At 37.9% G+C, this 17,698-nt stretch overlaps 1 long non-coding RNA gene across 1 annotated transcript; it reads left to right on the top strand.

Moving 5' to 3' along the window:
- The first annotated feature begins 309 nt into the window (after positions 1-309).
- On the top strand, positions 310-16,747 carry LOC106030834 (uncharacterized). Its single transcript, XR_001203969.3, has 6 exons — positions 310-988; positions 3,139-3,210; positions 4,204-4,396; positions 12,761-12,943; positions 14,731-14,773; positions 16,535-16,747. It is a non-coding gene; the product is annotated as an uncharacterized lncRNA (long non-coding RNA).
- The last annotated feature ends 951 nt before the right edge of the window (positions 16,748-17,698 follow it).

Here is a 17,698-nt window from a genome sequence, read left to right as displayed (position 1 = left end):
TCTCTTCTCAATGGTAGCAAAATACAATAAAGGTACAATAACAAATCCTTTCCAAGGGCTGTGTTTTGCATTTATTACTGATTAGACATTTTCACTGCAGTCTACGTGATTCAGTAGATTTATATTTTTGAGGATTTCTGTATCATTTCAGCCAAAAATCAGTGAGTTCCATTCCAAAAATAATGGTGGACATAATATGGCATTTGACCTACATAGAAAACAAAGTTCTAGTGACCTTTTCTTTGATAAATTCTAAGTCCTTATTTTTTGGAGCATAGGCTTGCAAAAGGGTGGAAAAATAATTTTTTGCAAGATATGTCTCCTTTGTTGCTCCTGCAAAACTCCATCAGAAACAAGTCAAAACAAGTCTTAACACGTAAGTCAGACTTTGAAAAAAGTAAAGGCATTCTCCTAAAAGTGAGGCAGCTGCACTGCCTATGCCTTCTGACTCCATCTTTCTGAGCCAAACTCTGGGCAGAATGAAACCACTGCATGGGGATGGATGGAGAATGGGGCAAGAGACAAAGCACGTTAGTGAAAGAGACATAGATGGGAGATAAGCATGTTAGGGATGGAGGGATGAATGGGAGGCAAACATGTTAGGGGGGTGAGGGAATCTGGAGTTTTACACAAAACCACAACAGAAAATCTATTGATCACATTTAGGCACCTACAGAGGTTAACTGTCCAAGTCACAAAAAAATATATATATATATATTTAATCAAAAAAAACTGTTAAGCATCCATGAAGAAGCCACTGCAGTTCTACAGTGAGGAAGGACTAGGGGGTATGTGTAGATGTACTCACAGCTACCTTGCCCTTCCTATGTCACACAACCCTAGTCTATGACAAGTGTTCTCTGTCATCACCTCCCCACCCCCCACACACTCCCCCCAGTAATCCAAAACTTGAAACACCAATGATGATAGAAGAAGCTCTCCTGTAATAACTGATATTTAAATCCAATACAGAGGTGCTACATAGAAGGTGAGAGAACATAATCCTATCCTTGTCCTGCTTTGTGAGACAGAAGGAAAGTTAACAGTGATAAGGGTGATTTTTTTTTTTTCAGTTGTGGTCACTGCTTCCTAGGAGTGGATCTGGGAGCATAATGTTCACTTTACACAGGCCCATGAACTCACCACATTTACAATAAGTTCTGAAGGGACTGAAGCTGAAAAAACAGAAACATATCCCTCTGTGGCTTGCATATACCAGAATTTAAATGGATGCTGATTTGTGCTGACATTCCTATACACTTTCCAAGGCTGTAATGACTAATACTTCCGTAGAAGTATCATCTCTGACTACACTAAAAGCTTCCACTTTCCTCAACTATAAAATTTAATTTAAAGTTTCATTTAAATTAGGAACCTCCTCTTGCCTTGTAATTTTCGTGCATAAGAATGTTGTAAAATAAACTTATTACAAGAAAAAAAAATCAATTGGTATTCTCATTTGATTTTTCCTTCTAAACAAAATATCTATAGCTGTTGATGGACTGTAACATTTCATTTGTAGTAAAAGAACAAGTAAGCAACATAAAGGTTTTGTTTGTTTGTTTGTTTTTGTACTTTTTATTATCCAATTTAGGTTTCTTCCTAGCAGGATACAAAATTGTCAATTGAATCCCCATGCTCAGTAACTGAAGCTTAACACCTTGGAAATTATTATTTATTTTTTTTTTTCACTGAGAAGAAATGAAAAATCATCTGGAAAATATTCCACCCTTTGATCTAATACACATCAATTTTAGACTTACCTTAATGGCTTTAAGGGTGGAATTCCTTATTTCCAGCCTTTCTCTTGTTATCAGGACAACATAGAGAGTTCTGTTTACCAGCAGTCAAATGATTTACAGATGACAGTCAAAAAGGAATTTGCAAAGTCTCTGTTCCATGAAAAATCATGATCCACTTAGCTCAAAAAAAGATCTCTAAACTACCATTTTAAATATTTTCAAGAATACCTAAAAATCTAAAAGTCCACACTGAAGCATTTTTTTTTCTTTTCTTCCACCATAGGTTCAAAACATTTGTAGTCCTTGCATCTATCGTAAATATAAATTAATGTTTCATATACAGGGCTAGAACTCTCTATCTGAGCTCTTCAAGGGTATTTTTCTTCATTTACTGCTTAGGGGACAAAGAAAAAAAAAGAAAAAAAAAGAAAAAAAAGAAAACTTTTTTTCTTTCCTGTAAACTATTCTCAAAGGACATAGGTGGTGTAAATACCAAGCTCTTAGCCTCTGTTATACTCTTTCTTTTGGGTGTGTTTTTATGGCCTCCTCTTGCAGACCTTGCTTGCTTTGGATAATCTTCATTTACATCAGTATTTAAACTGAAGTGAATGGAACTTCTTACGTAAGACACTACTTGACATGAGCAATGTCAGCCAGGCTTTTTGTAGGTATTGCAGGATATGATTTTGCCTTACAACAATAGCATGCTTCAAAAGAAAGGGCAAGAAAGGAAATCTCCTTTGAGCCCAAGTCCTTTTGAAGCCACACACTGAAGTCTCAAACCCTAAATCAGTACACATACCCTTCATGAGAGCACTGAGCAGTTTTTACCAGCCTGAAACTTTGCATTCATTTGTCAGACTTCAGTGACACTCATATTTGTGAATACAGATGTTTTCTGAATTGAAATGAATGGAAGCATTCATTTACACAAGAAACTGGCAGGCTACTAGTGTGAAGTGGTATATGTCAATAGACTTCAGGTGTCTGATGCTCTACCCACAAAATCTTAGCCAGTATATAGGAAGGGTATTAGTATGTGCAGCCTGCAAATTTCAGCATAGAGTGCAGTAGCATATTTCCAGACTTGCCAATACATAGATTTTGTGTATGTAGAAATGTATATGAAAAGCAGATAGGATGCAGGATTTTTTCAGTGTTCATTTAGGATTAATTTGTCCTTGATGAGTATTAAACACAGAGAAGGGTGAAGCTGTAATGAAGTTTCTCAAGCTAGCAGCCGTAGTGGAGAATGAAGATCACTGTTATCCCAAAACTCTAAAGAGCACAGAGACTGATGTTTCTCCAAACTATACATACCTCCAAAATACAAAAAGATAAAAAAGAAACAGGGTGTTACTTCTTTTCTTTTCATGTCTTGTATGTTTGACTCAAGGCAGCATCACTGACTTTGATGGCCAAGAACTCCATAAGACTCCATGAAAGACAGCTAACCCATACCTAACAAGTAAGTACGTTTAGAAAAGGAGCTAATCTTTCACATCCCCATTTTCCTTCCCATTAACACCAGTATCACTTGTCATTTATATTAAAAAAAAAAAAAAAAAAAGTTTTCTATTTTTCTCTATGGATAAGCATGTAGATTTGTCTCAGCACATAGAGTTGTCTCAGAAAACAAGTTTTCACTGTGTGCCAGAAAAAGTGGCCTAGGGCTTGCCCTCAGAGTAGGAGTACCCTTTCCAGAGGCGCTTGCTTCTAAACCGCATGGCCAATGAGGTGCTGTAGGAGGCATGGCACCCAGCCAAATAGATATGAGACAGCTTCCAGCAGACGATAGGTGCTGTGTGAAGTAAACCTGTCTAGCTTCATGAGCCTCCAAGGCAAGAAAACTCCAGGCTCTGACTGTAAAACTTTTCATTGATACAACAACTCAGCAGTCCTTGTATACCCACTGAGGTCTGCCAGGTCCCCTTCAAGTGTCATCTAGTCCTTTCTGAGCTGCGTATGTGAGAAGCTGAGCAACCGAGACTCCATTCTGTCATATTATTCACATGACTGTGAATCAGCTTCTGTGAGGATTAGAAAATGTTTAGAACCAGAAAAGATCTAAGAGAGGGTGTTTGATTGCCACAGTAGTTTGCAGATCATGACAGCCTAGCACAAGAAAGCCCATAACCTTACGAAATGCAAGTGTTCCAGGACAGCTAAATGGAAGATTTCACTTGCATAATCTGAGAAAAGTTCAGCTCTGAAGTATGACAGGAAAAGTCTTGCTCAACACTGTTGTTTCCATTTTAACTCAAACTGAATAAACAGATCCAAACGAGTCTGGCTTTAGGACAGGAGATTTCCTGAATGTACTCAGGTGATACATAAAGCTCTGTAATGAAATGAAACCTGGCCAACTACTTGAGACTACAACATTCATTGTTCTAATACCTAAGGAAATAGTCTCCCAAAATTATGCCTTATGAAGATGCATTTCACTCTCTTTTTACAGGTTTTCTGTATAAAGATATTCTGTACAGCACTAATTCCTAGGTCTGAATAATGTCTTCAGAAATGTAACAATATGGAGCCATTACACTATGATAACAGAATGGATCAGATAATATCACAAGACTACTTAACGCTGTACATTTTTGAAAAATGTTCCTATCTCTAAGCAACAAAGAGGCCTTTATTTTTCTCTGGTAAGGGAAGTCTTTTCTTACCATTCTGTATTAAAGAATATGTCCTACACCTTACTCAAGAATAAAATGGTGTGCTCTACTTCTCAGTCACACTCCTGTTACACAGAACAGTTTTTGGGTTTTGATATAAAAATTACCCCAGCCTTCCAGAAATGTCTGTTATCCTTTGCATTTCTAGCTGAAATGCTAATGGAGGTAATTCAGGATACCATGGGAATTCATGGAGCTGGACAGGGAGATATTGACCAGTAGGTACAATATTGTAAGTGAAGGACATTTTATTTGTTCTTCTATTCCTACATCACAAAACAGTTTACAAAGTGTGAAATGTTATTCTCAGGGAAAATTTATTGTCATAATCTATAGAAACTTTGATCAAATATGCTAATATTTTACTAGTTCACAAGTCAAATATGTTGAATATGATGTATAGCAGCTAAACCATCTCTATACTTTGAATGCAAATCTTTCTCTTTGAAATGCTTTGTACCAAACACTGTTTTGTCAGAACTTCTAAATGTTAAACTACTGTCAGCCTAACAACTTCTGCTTTAATTAAAACATTGTAAGGTACCTTTGGTTCATTTCTGAACTTGTCAACAAGGGCATGAAAATCAAAGAGGTAAACAGAAACCCAGATACAGTACAGGGTGGTATTATGGAAGATTTCTTTCAATTTGGTAGCTGTTTTTAAGTCCTTCTTGTTTTGAATTTGCTGTTGTTTGTATTGAGTTACATACATAACCAGAGTTCTGCTCATTACATGGTGCTTTTGTAAGACAGTCAGAAAAACATCTCTGCAGGATATCTGGTAGTATATGCAGAACTTGGTCAAAAATAGATAACATCTGAATTACCACCATAAAGGGGAAATTTTACACTAGATAATCATTTTTAAAGCTTTTTAAAATAAAATTATTAATATTATTATAACATTGATTATTAAAGAGGACAGGGGCACAGAGCAGTGGGAGGGGACTATTTTATTACTTGTTAACTAAAAATAAAAACATGCTTGGATTAGATTAGGGTTCAGTCCTGAAAGTTGCCAAGCTTTCTGGTCCCAATTCAGTAAATCACTTAAGCATGTGCTTAAGTTTTAAGCACATCATCAATTCCAAAGAAATGATCTGACTCACACATGCCTCGTACATTTCTGGAATAGAGCCAGGGATCTCAGGACTTTCCAGTATTAAGACCTTCATTTCCTAACTGAGCTAAAAGTAAGAGGTAGATTGCACAGAGCTTGAGGCCTCCCACAGACCTCCACATTGGCCACACGAGTTGAGAATCACATCTGGATCCACTGTAACCCACATGCCTCACAGTGTGTTGTACCATCCCTACCATGGTACAGAACTGGCCACAATGTCCCTGCCCTTCTCCCTGTCAGGGGTGAATCATATTCAGTATTGCTGAAATTCCTACTTATCCAAACAAGCAATAATAGAAGCATATGAACAGAAAGGAGTTTTGAGTCATGTAGGTGGTTTTCTTGTGTGGGAAACTACTCGCTTTGTATCTTTGTGATTAGGAAAGTCAGCTTCATTTGCCTCTGGCTGTCTGAGGCAAACAACAAAAAGCACATTCATTCTCTTATTCTTTTCTCCTCTCAGGAACATGGAAAGAGGAAAAAAATGTTAACTCCTATGTCATAGCCAGGTTAAAAGAACATATTCCCTGTTTGTAAGGCATCACTTCTACCAGTGATTTTTTTTCTCTACCAGCCTTATTTATTTTTTTTATCCAGCATTTTATATCGCCTACCCTGAAATCCCATTCAGCTAGACAGAGAAAGTGTTATCCAAATGCCTGCTGAGCAGTGCACAAACAACTATGCTGGGACATCAGCAATATTGCAATGGATATGCTCAGCATTGTATCAAACCCTAACTGGAAGTGGTATCTACCCGAAACAGGTCAGGATCTGACTAGAAGAAGCAACTGCAGGATAGAGATGCAGAAGATGCAGTGCAATAACACATTACATTTCTCTGTGTGTGCCCTTGTGTTTTCTGGCATGCTCTGACAGAAATCTTAAAACTGATCAGTTTTCATGGAAGACATGAAAAAAACAAGTCAGCTTTGGAGATCTTTATAAGCCAAGAGTGAGGAGCAGCATGGGCAATAGTCCAAAAGGGTTTCTCAAAAAATTAACAGACAAGAGACATGGGCACCACGGTCAGAGAAAAGATAGCAGACAGTAGCTTCTCACAGCAGCATGAAAGTGATATGACTGGTTATAAAAAAAGGTCAGTATAAGATTTTAGTGGAGGCAGATCTGGAGCACAGCATCGGATCTGGAACCTATCAAGAAATATGGAGGGAGAATGAGGAGAGCAATCCCTCAGACATGTTGAAAACCCAGGGAGGACGCAATTTCAAGAAGAGCAGGCTGTGAACATCGCTGTGTTGAAGATGGCTGGTGAGCCAAAACGCCAGTCAGAGGCATGTTGGCTGAGCAGGAGGAGAGCAGAGGGAGAGGACTCCTCTGAAAGAGAGGAGCTCTGCAGCCCAATGAGAGTAGTGCCTGCCGTGAGGCCAGGGATTGCAGGGAAATGCTTTCTCTTGCCTGGATGGGAGACAGGCTGTGCAGGGGAAGCATTAGCATGTAAAGACACACATATGAGCAGATGGATACACTGGATATTAGGAGTTGGGATATGAAACCTTTCCCAGTTCTGCTCAGCTTTGACACCATGCCAACAACTGCACTCTCCAACTTGAAACAGGTATTTCACGGAAATTTTGCCCAGCACCCAAGAGATTTTTTAAAAATCAATATGACAAACTGTGACATCTTTCCCGAAGAGAGCTTAACAGGTTTGCATCAATTTTGCTAGCAGCCTTTGGGCTGCATTTTCAATCTAAGTGTAGAGTACAATGTCTGCTGAAAGTGTTCAGCTGAAACTGGTGACATCAGCAGTGACAAAGGATGGGAATTGCTTTTATGCTGCTCTCAGCAGCCTTAATAGAAAAAAGTATTAATCATAAGTGGGAAAAAAAAAAAAAAAAAAAAAGCTGTCAGAATGTTTCAGCTGTTCTACCATTAAATTGTACTGGCTATGTCACTTATTAGTTCTGGACTGACTTTTCTATTTTTAATATAAACAAAGGGTAGGTAATTATAAGCAACATCTGCATGTACGCTCCCAAAGTGTGGATAAAACCTCTCAACACACTGAAATATATTTGTTAGTGTATGTACTTAGCTCCTGTCTTGTAATAAGAAACAAAGTTATAGAGAAAGATTAAAAGGAAATAGTCTGTGCTACCTCTGGTCATCTCTTTATTGATATTTTAGGTAAGAGATAATTAGCCCAAGGAAATCTATTTATATAGTTATGTACATAGACAGTCTGTCTGTGTTAATCCACAAATAGATCTATAGATTGCTGTGTCATCAATGACAGAGACAGGCAGTTATGAATATTTCAGAGAAACTATCAGAAAGTTGAAGTGCGGAAAAAATTACAGACTTTCACTTCTATGCAGAACATGAAGGAATGCTCATAAATGTTTGGTAGCTGAATCTGAACAGAATGGTCTGTAGATTAAATGGCCATGAAAATAGAAATATTCTCATAAATAATGTGAAATTTACATCAAGAGAATTCAACATTGCAAAAATAAATATTAAAGGAAAAAAAAAAAAGTTTATTTAGGTTGCACAAAGGTATAGCCAGGTACCCACTTGGCATCATCTTTTAATTTTTTTAAATGGGGGGGGGGGGTCACCTACAGAAGGGTGGAAATACAGATTTGTAAGTCATTCCTGACAAACATTTTTTTTTTCCAAACTGCTTTAAGGTTTTGCTTGTTTGAATTCAAACTAAGCTTGTGTGTGCTTTCTCTAGCAAAGAATGGTTTATCATCTTCCCCTTTGAAGTAAAATTTTATATTTTTGAGGATTATCTAGACTAAAAACTACTGATTTCTTCAGCCTTTCATTGAAAAAAATGTTTTCTAGAGCTCTGGTCATTCCTGTTGGTTTCTTCTGGAGTATATGCAATTGTGCACGTTTCTTGATTATATGTTAATGTTCTTATTTCTCAGCATTTTTAGTAACTTTTTTCTGAAGTAGTCTCTTATTTTCAAAAAAGCAATTTAATAATGAAAAAATAATGAAGAAAAATACAACGGTAATGTAAGTAGTACTTTGTCTGAAAGCTGTTAGAAGAAAACATGTTCAGTACATGCAGAGAAAATAACTAAGAAAAAAAATATGCACTTCACATCACAATTGTATGTATTTACATGGTTATGACCACTAAGATGATCACTCGTAATCTTTAGTACATCCTGCAGCCCCTTGTGAGAGAGGGAAGTATTATTATTCCCATGCTACCAACAGGGACATAACAATTACATATATTAACACACTTATCAACAGTTACATATACACACATCAAGACAGAATTATATGCATTTATTTATCTTTGTATAAATAATATATCTCTATATATTTATTGTTATTATACTCAATGTGGAAATACCTACATTATCTTTGAAAGAGCTCGCCAGTGTTCCAGAAACAGCAGTTAAGCCGAGTTCCACCCACCCAGGCGATTTGCTCAGCAAAGAAACAAGATTTATTAGCTTGTGCTAACATTTAATACAGTTATTCTGTTTCTGATGCACAACCAGCTTAGGTTTCTCCAGATAACCCAGACTCATGCCCTGACAAAATACTTGAGCTGTATTGCCAGATCTGTGATAAATGAGCATCTCTCTCAAATTCCACTAGTGCCCAAACCCTTCACAATACTTCCTCACCACATACCTTGCTTCGTTTCTTTTCTTTTTTTTTTTAATTTATTTTTATTTATTTAATTATTTTTTATTTTTTTTAGGAAGTTTAATGACTCTAGGGTTAAAGCAGAAATACAGGCACAAGACATGTCACCTCAAGTTGAGGTTCTTTCCACACTCCCAGTACAACTCTTTCATCAACAGAGGAGGTACCCACCCTTTCTTCTGGGTAGGAAATAACATGACTCAAAGACAACTAGCTGAGACTCGTGGCATACAAACATACACCAAATACTCCATGTAGACCTAACAATTAGCTGTGGCAGGAATAAAACACTCCTTCTGAGAGCAGGACATAACTCTAATGGCATTTGATGCACGAAGGTAACCCATTTAGCTGTGTCCTGGAATCTTCATGTTTCTATCACAGGGCTTCAGGTGCACCAGACAGGAGACTGAGCTGCCAAAATAGCCAACAGAGCCAAGGAAGACCCTGCAATGAGTGACCAGGAGGACTAACATGCCTTCTTATGCACACACACACAAAAAGGCTGGGGAAAAAGCAGTGTAGGGATTTTAATTTCCAGGAAAATTCAGAAACACTGGATATGCAATAAATGCATATTTTAGAATCTCATTCATTTCTGAAAAGATATTGTCATCCCCTGTCTGGACAATATTCAGAGTATATTTTTTCATAAGTTTAGAGTGAATTGAAGTTTTGCCAGAGTAAAAATTGACTAAGAAACTGAGCATGCACAAATGCCAAGACCCAGGACCCACATGAAATATGAATGTCAAGATCAAATCAAACAGCTTACTGCAAGATAAAAGCTTTATCTATATATACACTGTACATTCTGTGTAAAGGAACATTTCAGTGGACTGTTAGACTTTGTTAAAATATTCCAGCTACATGCCACTACACACACAGACACACACATAAAAGAAATTTAGTTTACCTGCATATAAAGACATCATGGAAATTTCCTTTCACCTATTCAAAATTTGATAAGCAATCACCAGAAATGTGGAGAATTTGTTATTTTACCTCCTCAGTATTGAGTTACATAGGAGAGCTGAAATGTCTGAAGCAATGAATATAGTGTATTTCCCAAATTACAAAATTATGGGTACATACAGTAAAGGTCTTAATGATCACAGTGAGTAAATCACACCTTATTTACACATTTTGCACTGACACCACAAAACCCATTCTCACTCTTCCCTTTGCCGACACCTTCAGTCGCATCATAGCTGAGAGCTGCTCTTCATTTATATGTATTAAACTAAAACGATAAATTGCTTTCCTTTCCCCACAGCCGCAAGCATACTACGGATGAAGTCTATACATGTAATATGATCATTCAGACTGTTTAGTAAAAAATACTTTATTATTTGAAGAATCAGCATGTGACATTTTGAGTTGAGTTGAGTCCACAGACCAGGAGACTTGCAAATGGATCTCGTGTAATATTTTCATGTTAACTCTACATCCATGCAACCAACTCTAAACTTCATGGTCATGCAGTTCCCTGGTAGCCAAATACAATCTTGCAAGACAAGGTTTCTCATTTGAACTGGGGACAGAGCTTCTGCAAAGAATCCCCAGTGGCAGATTATTTTTTCAGCTAAGTACATGGAGACAAATGCGGAAGAGAGCAGCTGCTATAGCATCTTTCTGCCCAAACAATAATAGTAGCTATCCATCCAGATGATTTTTGAGTTGGCAGACATTTAGTTCAGCCAGTCCAAATGCATGAGCTCTGCTCCTAGAAACTGTAAGTGAAACTAGGAAAGCCAAAGAGAAAGACAGTCAGAAAGGGAAGGGGGAGATACCTAAGGAAAGGAGGAAGGGAGAAGGTCTAAGGCTAAGAAAGACGAGGTAGCAGAAGGATGAATAAATAAAATCTGAGGGCTGTAATTTTGTAACCTTTATGGATTTCTCTTTTGTTGGCTTATCATCAAGTAGACTGCCTATGAATAGATCAGAACTTTGGTTAGGCTATCTCATTAACATTCACATTAATAAAAATCTACAAAGTGAAGCACATATTAAAGCCTGTTGGCTTTGGTTGTAAATTGTGTTTTCATGACTCTTGATATAAGGACAATTGGTCACCAATGTGGGTTTGCACACTATCCCTTGCCTGAAGGGAGCCAGGTGGCTCACCAAACAGGGAAATTTGGGGACAAAGAGGCAGGAATGGCTCAGATATTAATTCTGACCCAATACATTAAAGCATGCAGCTAATGCCAACTACTGAAAACTCAAGGCTATACTTTTTAAGTATTAATTTAACACGTAGCGTATTTACCTCTTCACTGTCATTTTTTTGTTACTAATTTATGCAATGTAGGTATTTTTCATCACTATTTATTGCTGCCATGTTTTTACACTTGTAAGACATATATAAAAATATTTCCTATATTTTTCCTTTCTTTTTCTCCATAAAAGTGCTAGATGATTTTTTGTTGTTTAGCACTCACAGTTTGGAAGACTTCAAAATAAGTTAGTCTATCACCCCCCACAGGTACTTCAGGTGTTAAAACAAATTTGTGCCAATCCTGTACATTCATATGCACAGAGATGGCCAAGAATAGGATTTATCTAACCTAATCTAAGAGATAGGAATCTAATCTACACAGTTGTCTAGGCTACAGTTCTGTTGTCAATTGAGAGACGCAGAAGTCTAAGATAGGAGGTATGAATCACCCCTCTGGAGGCAAATCTCTCTGTTGACTGCAGAGGGAACCTAGGAAAGTTGCTTAGACTAAACATCTAACATTCAAATGATCAAAACTAAATGAACTGCATCGTATTTGAAGTGTGTGAAGAGTACACTGAAACCAATGCAACTATTCCCCTGACAAAATTTATGTACGTGATAAAATAATTATATAATATGTTCTTTACACTATCCTTTTTTTATGGGAAAGGCTATTTACCTGCAATGTGTTTAGAGGAATACAGCTTTGATCCCTTACTGTTATTTCTTTGTTAAAAATATTATGGGATGTAAGTCAGAAAGGTATAGAAAAGTATAGAAAGAAATACATTTAGCTGTACTTTGCAAAATATTTTAAAATATAACTTTTGCTACCTTACCTGATCTTTCATTCATTGTTAGAGCTGGCCAATTTGTTTCTGAACGGGAGTCTTCACAAGAATTAATGGAAGTAAGATCAGTTATTAAAAACTGCGGTATAGAGGTGTTTGTGAATAACAAAATTGAGAAGAAAATGTTATTGTCATATATCAGCAAAAACTAATAATGATCATACATCTGAACCCTTAAAACTTCAGCCAAGAATAGCTGCGATGTTGCCTGACTTCCAAGATATTATTCATAATTGATTTTTGGTAGGAACGTGCATCTAGTATTTCGAGAGGTAAAAAATATTTCTTTGAAACTCCTTTGGTAAACTTAAAAAATCTTAAAGAGGTTAAGGACTTTTTAGTCTCACATGCCTGAGAGGCATTTTGTGGTCTTGCTGACATGAGTCCTGGAATGAACACTCAAAGATATATTTCCTCTGCACTACCAAATCACTGATTATGAATATATTTCTTCCTTTGCGGAGAGCAAATAGCTTTGTTTTTTTTTCCAGGGACGGAAGGAAGCAAATCCCACCCGCCTTGAGGCATTTGATTTCAAGGGCCCTCTCTTCAGGCAGCATGTGTTTGTGGGGAGCAGAGGCTCGGCATACACGCAGCTATAAGCAACTTGCCAAAACCCACTCGGCAAAACACCGTCCCGCTGACGTAGCTGAGGGGGTGACTGCCGTGAGAAGGTATAGACTTAAACAGGAATGCATCCCCGTGCAGAGCCCAAAAACTTGGAAGTTGCCATGCTGAGCAGTTAGGAAATCCACCCCCGTAGCCCAGGGTGCACAGCTGGAACACAGCCGCAGGCCTCTCGGCGGCGGCTGCAGGACACACTGGCATCAGCAAGTCGCTGAGACGCAGCACACCCCGAAAAGGCTGTGATATGCCCCTTTTTCACAGCGGGCAGGAGGTGTGTAGGCAGACACGCAGCCGAGGCATCTCCACATGCCACTCAGCTGTCAGCTTTGTAGCGTCGGCCTGGGATCAGGTGGATTTCACTCGGCGCTCTGGGGAGACAGACTTTACCGCTTTGTGACTCACGCTTGACTGGGGGAAGTGGGAACAGCAATCATTTGTGAGTCACTATATTGTATAAGGCTTTGGAAAATCATTTGCCTGCATACTGTATAAATACATATTGGAAGTGTATTAAATATGTTGAAGTAATTGGAACACAATTAAAATGTTCTGAAGCAAAAGAAAAAGAGAAAGGTTACTCATTACCAGTCTCTTCCCTCTCACAGAGATAACCTATTAGCAGAAATGTGCAGTATTTTCCTTTTCAAGTAGTCAAGGCTTTAAAATTCTGTCTAGAAATAGAACCATGTGAATAGTTTGAGGTGGGGGTTATATTTAAAGAAAAAAAAAATAGCAAAGTTATTGGCTTCCTGACATTTTTTTCTTTTCTTTCTTCCTTTTTTTTTTTTTTTGAGTAATGATTCCAAGCACAAGAAAAATGCAAGTTCTTCTGAAACTGTAGGAACAAATAGATTTTGAAACTCCTTCTGAAAGCAAAGTTGTGCAAAGGCCTACTGCTCCAACCAAGTCCTCTGAATACGATAGACTGTAAAAACTGTTACACAGGCGGGAAGAAGCCTGCGGGGTGGAGTGATGGTCCATGCAGTTCTTTGCTTTGCTAGAATTTAAATGTGGACCTTAGAAAAAAAGTGTCTTCGGGCTAGATCTACAAAAGACCTGAGGTGTCTGAAGCCTCTAGAAAAACATATAAGTTGGGGTGAGATGCCTCATACTTGGATGTGTCAATTGATGGCAATACCAACCACCTTTCCTCAAGACTGAAGCCATGTATTTGGAAAGGAAGAAATTTTGTCAAAAGTGGCTATTTTGGGGACAATTAGCTCTCCAACTCAGTGCACTGCATGATCAGACAAGCCGTGGTGGAACATGACGGGTGGTGGCAGGATGGGAAGGGGAACTGACCCTCTTCCACACCACCTTTAAGTCTGGAGTTGCAGACAGGTCAATTTGCAGAGAGCAACTGCTTCTTATCACCAAAAACTGAAGCTAAACTAAAACAAATGCAGGCAATAGCTGATTGCTAGATAATTGCTATCACAGCAAAAACAAGTTAAAAACAGATCAGGCCAGGGCAAGTCTGGGCATGTTTCTAAGCCCTGCAGTGTCAGGTCAGCAGAAAGCCCTTGACCTTGCAGTGGACAAAGTCGTACTCAGTGGCCTGCACAACAGGGGCTGGGAAGCAGAGGGGAGGTGAAGGATGGTGCTTTCACTGCTGTGAGAAGCAGATCTGCCTTAAATACGTGTGGTATAGCTGGGGCAGTCTGTATCCTCAGTCTGGGTATCAAAAAGTGTCCTGTTAAGATACTCCTTGCTAAGCCAGAGATGTGACTCACTCTGTTCTAGAATGCAGCCAGGGTGCCTGGGGCCAACTATTTTCCAAATTATAGCCTGAATATTAGCCCTGATGTGAAAACCTCTTCCTTTGTGTTTTCAGCCACATGGAGCAAACCCTCCAGTCTCTCCAGAGTGGTGAGATGGTGAGAATATCATTTTTTTTCCTACATCTGTAGGCTTTCTGTCCCTCCTGTGCAGACAGAAATACAGAATTCGTGGGTTCAGGAGAGAGCAAAACCAGCATAGCAGCAGCTCAGAGTATAAGTACTCACCTGGTAGGGTAAATCTGAATTTATATCTAAATTTAGGTTAAACAAAATAAATAAAGCAATAAAATCTCAGTACAGGATATCAGGCATTTGGGCAGAGGTTGGGATCCTGCTCTTTAACTCATTGGCTTCTCTTACAAAGCATGGCACCTCTGCATGTTGCAGGTGGCACCCTTTCAGTAGTTTCCGCCACCCTTTTCGCATGACTCCTTAAACCATCACAGTCTCCGTGCACCTCTTTTATATAGCGTCCTACCCATGCTAAAGGACACATTGCTCTGTGCAGGCTCTTTGGAGCATTTCTGCTGGAACATCCTGTGAGCTCTGTGAGACCTCTGTGATTTCCCAACGTTATCCAGCCCAGCATTAACTCCATTCACTCCACAGTGCTGACTGGCTCCTTCTCACAGACAGGGAGAGGTGTTCCCCTCACAGTCACCTCAACAGCAAGTAGGACAGAGTTTAAAAGATACTACAAGCCTCACAATAAATATTAAAATACAGCTAACCTCCATTTTCCATGAATTCTCCATTTATCTGTGCTCTTTTTTAGTTCCTAAACAGGGGCCCAACTGATTTCTCTGCAAAATTGATAAGAGCTTAAATTGAGGGGTATTGTTGGAATCTTATTTTGTTAATGTGCAAAAAAACAAACACAAATCCAGTGTAAACCAGATTATTATTATTATTATTATTATTATTATTATTTTATTAAACTCCTAAACTCATAGCCACGTGCTTATAGCTCAGTAAAGTGCCCAGAGTAATACCGATACAGATCAAAACAGCATTTTACAGGAGACAGAAAATCTTTCTGAGTAGCTCAGATGTAAAATGTGACCCGTGTACTACCTGAGCAGTGGAAATAAAGGAGAATGAATGGTCTTAATCTCATAGGGAACAATTTTGAAATGGCTAATATAACCAGCTAAAGCCACTACTTTAAATTAATTACTGGATTAAATTTTAAAAATCAATCTCAGAATGCTGCTTTTCAGCAGACAGAAGGAAGAAAAGACATTTCACCTTTTCACAGTGTTTTCTATTGGTTGTAAAGATTTTAGCAGATAAATAAGCTAGATGTTATTGTCAAAATCACTGTGATTACTACAGAGCAGGTCTATAGGAGAGCAAAGACCTGTACAATAATAACAAAATTGCATCAAATAAAATATTAAGGAAAGGAAAATGGTAATTCTGAGCTCTGTGGATTTCAAGGAAAAATGACAATATTGATTGTGGCCCAGAAGCCAGAGTAATAAAATATCACAAGATAAAGGTATTAATTTTCCTTGACTTGGGGCAAATAGTCCAGTCCCCAAGGAGTCTTTTTATTTTTTTCTAAAAGAAAAAAAAATAATATATATATATATATGTGGAAAGGAGGACAGGTTAGTTTTGCACCTCTGCAACTGTGGTAGTTACATATAAATTATTTTTGGATACATAAAAACATGTAAGAGTTTTGCAAAGGGAACGAGGAGTGAAATTTTCCAGCAAATTTTCCATTGGATTTTTCATAAGATGAACAGAAATATATTTTTGGGGGAGGAAAAAGACTATCCTTCATATTTCGAGGTAGGGGTAAGGTGAAGATTAACCGCCGCATTCACTAACTCTTTATTCTCTTTGCAGAATAATATTACTGGATGATGTGTGGGCATTTAATCAGACCCACATGTATGCAAAATCAAACACACGTATATGCAGAGCGACTAAAGAACAGAGACTTATCTGTCCGGATTCTGGAGCAATATGAAAAAAAAAAATAGATTTTTTTCTTCAAACCCAAATCTGTTCCCTTATACACTGTAGATGTATTACAAACTACTTTTTTTTTTTTTTTCAAAGAAAGAGATTAAAAATGTAGCTGGTTGTTTTTCAAACAGATGAACAAAGACCTCTCTGTTCTATTATCAGTGTTCATATCTGTTCTGGTACAGGATGTGTCATTGCTCTTTGTACCAAAATGTTACTGCATATTGTAACATTCATTGAGAAAAATAATTAAAAGGAAAGCTCAGGAAGTGGCTAAACCCTAACTGTATCACTCTGGGATCTACATGCGTAAATCATGTCCTGTGTTACAGAATGAACTCAAGAGACAAATTAATATTCTCTAACTTCTCTGGAGAATTCTGGAAACTTAGTCAAATTTTGGGTAATTTTATGGAAGTATTGGCTTAATATTCATGAAGCACCTGAAGATGTCTTGGCTTTACCAGAACTTTTTTTTACTCAACAGTTTCAAAAATAAAGTCATTAACTCACGTATAAAAAACTTCAGTAGGCTGGCCTGATTTTTGGAAGTGCCAAGCAGCCAAAGTTTTCACTAAGATCAGTGAAAATTACAAGCACTCAGTAACTGGAAATCCAGGTGCTTTTTGTTCATTTTTAAACTGCATTCAAAAGATTTTGGCTATCTAAACCTGAAAATTTTAAGCCTAAGCTTGGTCTTGCAATGATGTTATAGGACAGAAGTTTGGGTCAGTATTTTAAAAGAGGAAAATTGCGTCATTAAGATTGAGGTAGAACAGTCAGTTCAACCTTGGTCTGAGGTCTTTAACATTAAGAAAATATCTTCTCATGTTTTGGGGATTTTTCCTGAAGTTTCATTTGTAATGTAATTAAAAAGAACGCATACTCTCCCATGGGTATTTCAGGAGAATCTGGTGTCATGTTTAAATACTTGTCAGAATAGAAAATGTGGAGGTGGGGTGAGAATACAGGGTGAAAATTTCTCTTGGGAAACATTTTCATTTCCACTGGAGTTAGTGACAGAATTCCCACTGACTGTTA

The sequence above is a fragment of the Anser cygnoides genome, chromosome 3, assembly GCF_040182565.1.
Source record: "Anser cygnoides isolate HZ-2024a breed goose chromosome 3, Taihu_goose_T2T_genome, whole genome shotgun sequence".
Lineage (NCBI taxonomy): Eukaryota > Metazoa > Chordata > Aves > Anseriformes > Anatidae > Anser > Anser cygnoides.
Note: the sequence above shows the minus strand (reverse complement) of the source record. Positions and strands in the feature narration are given on the sequence as shown.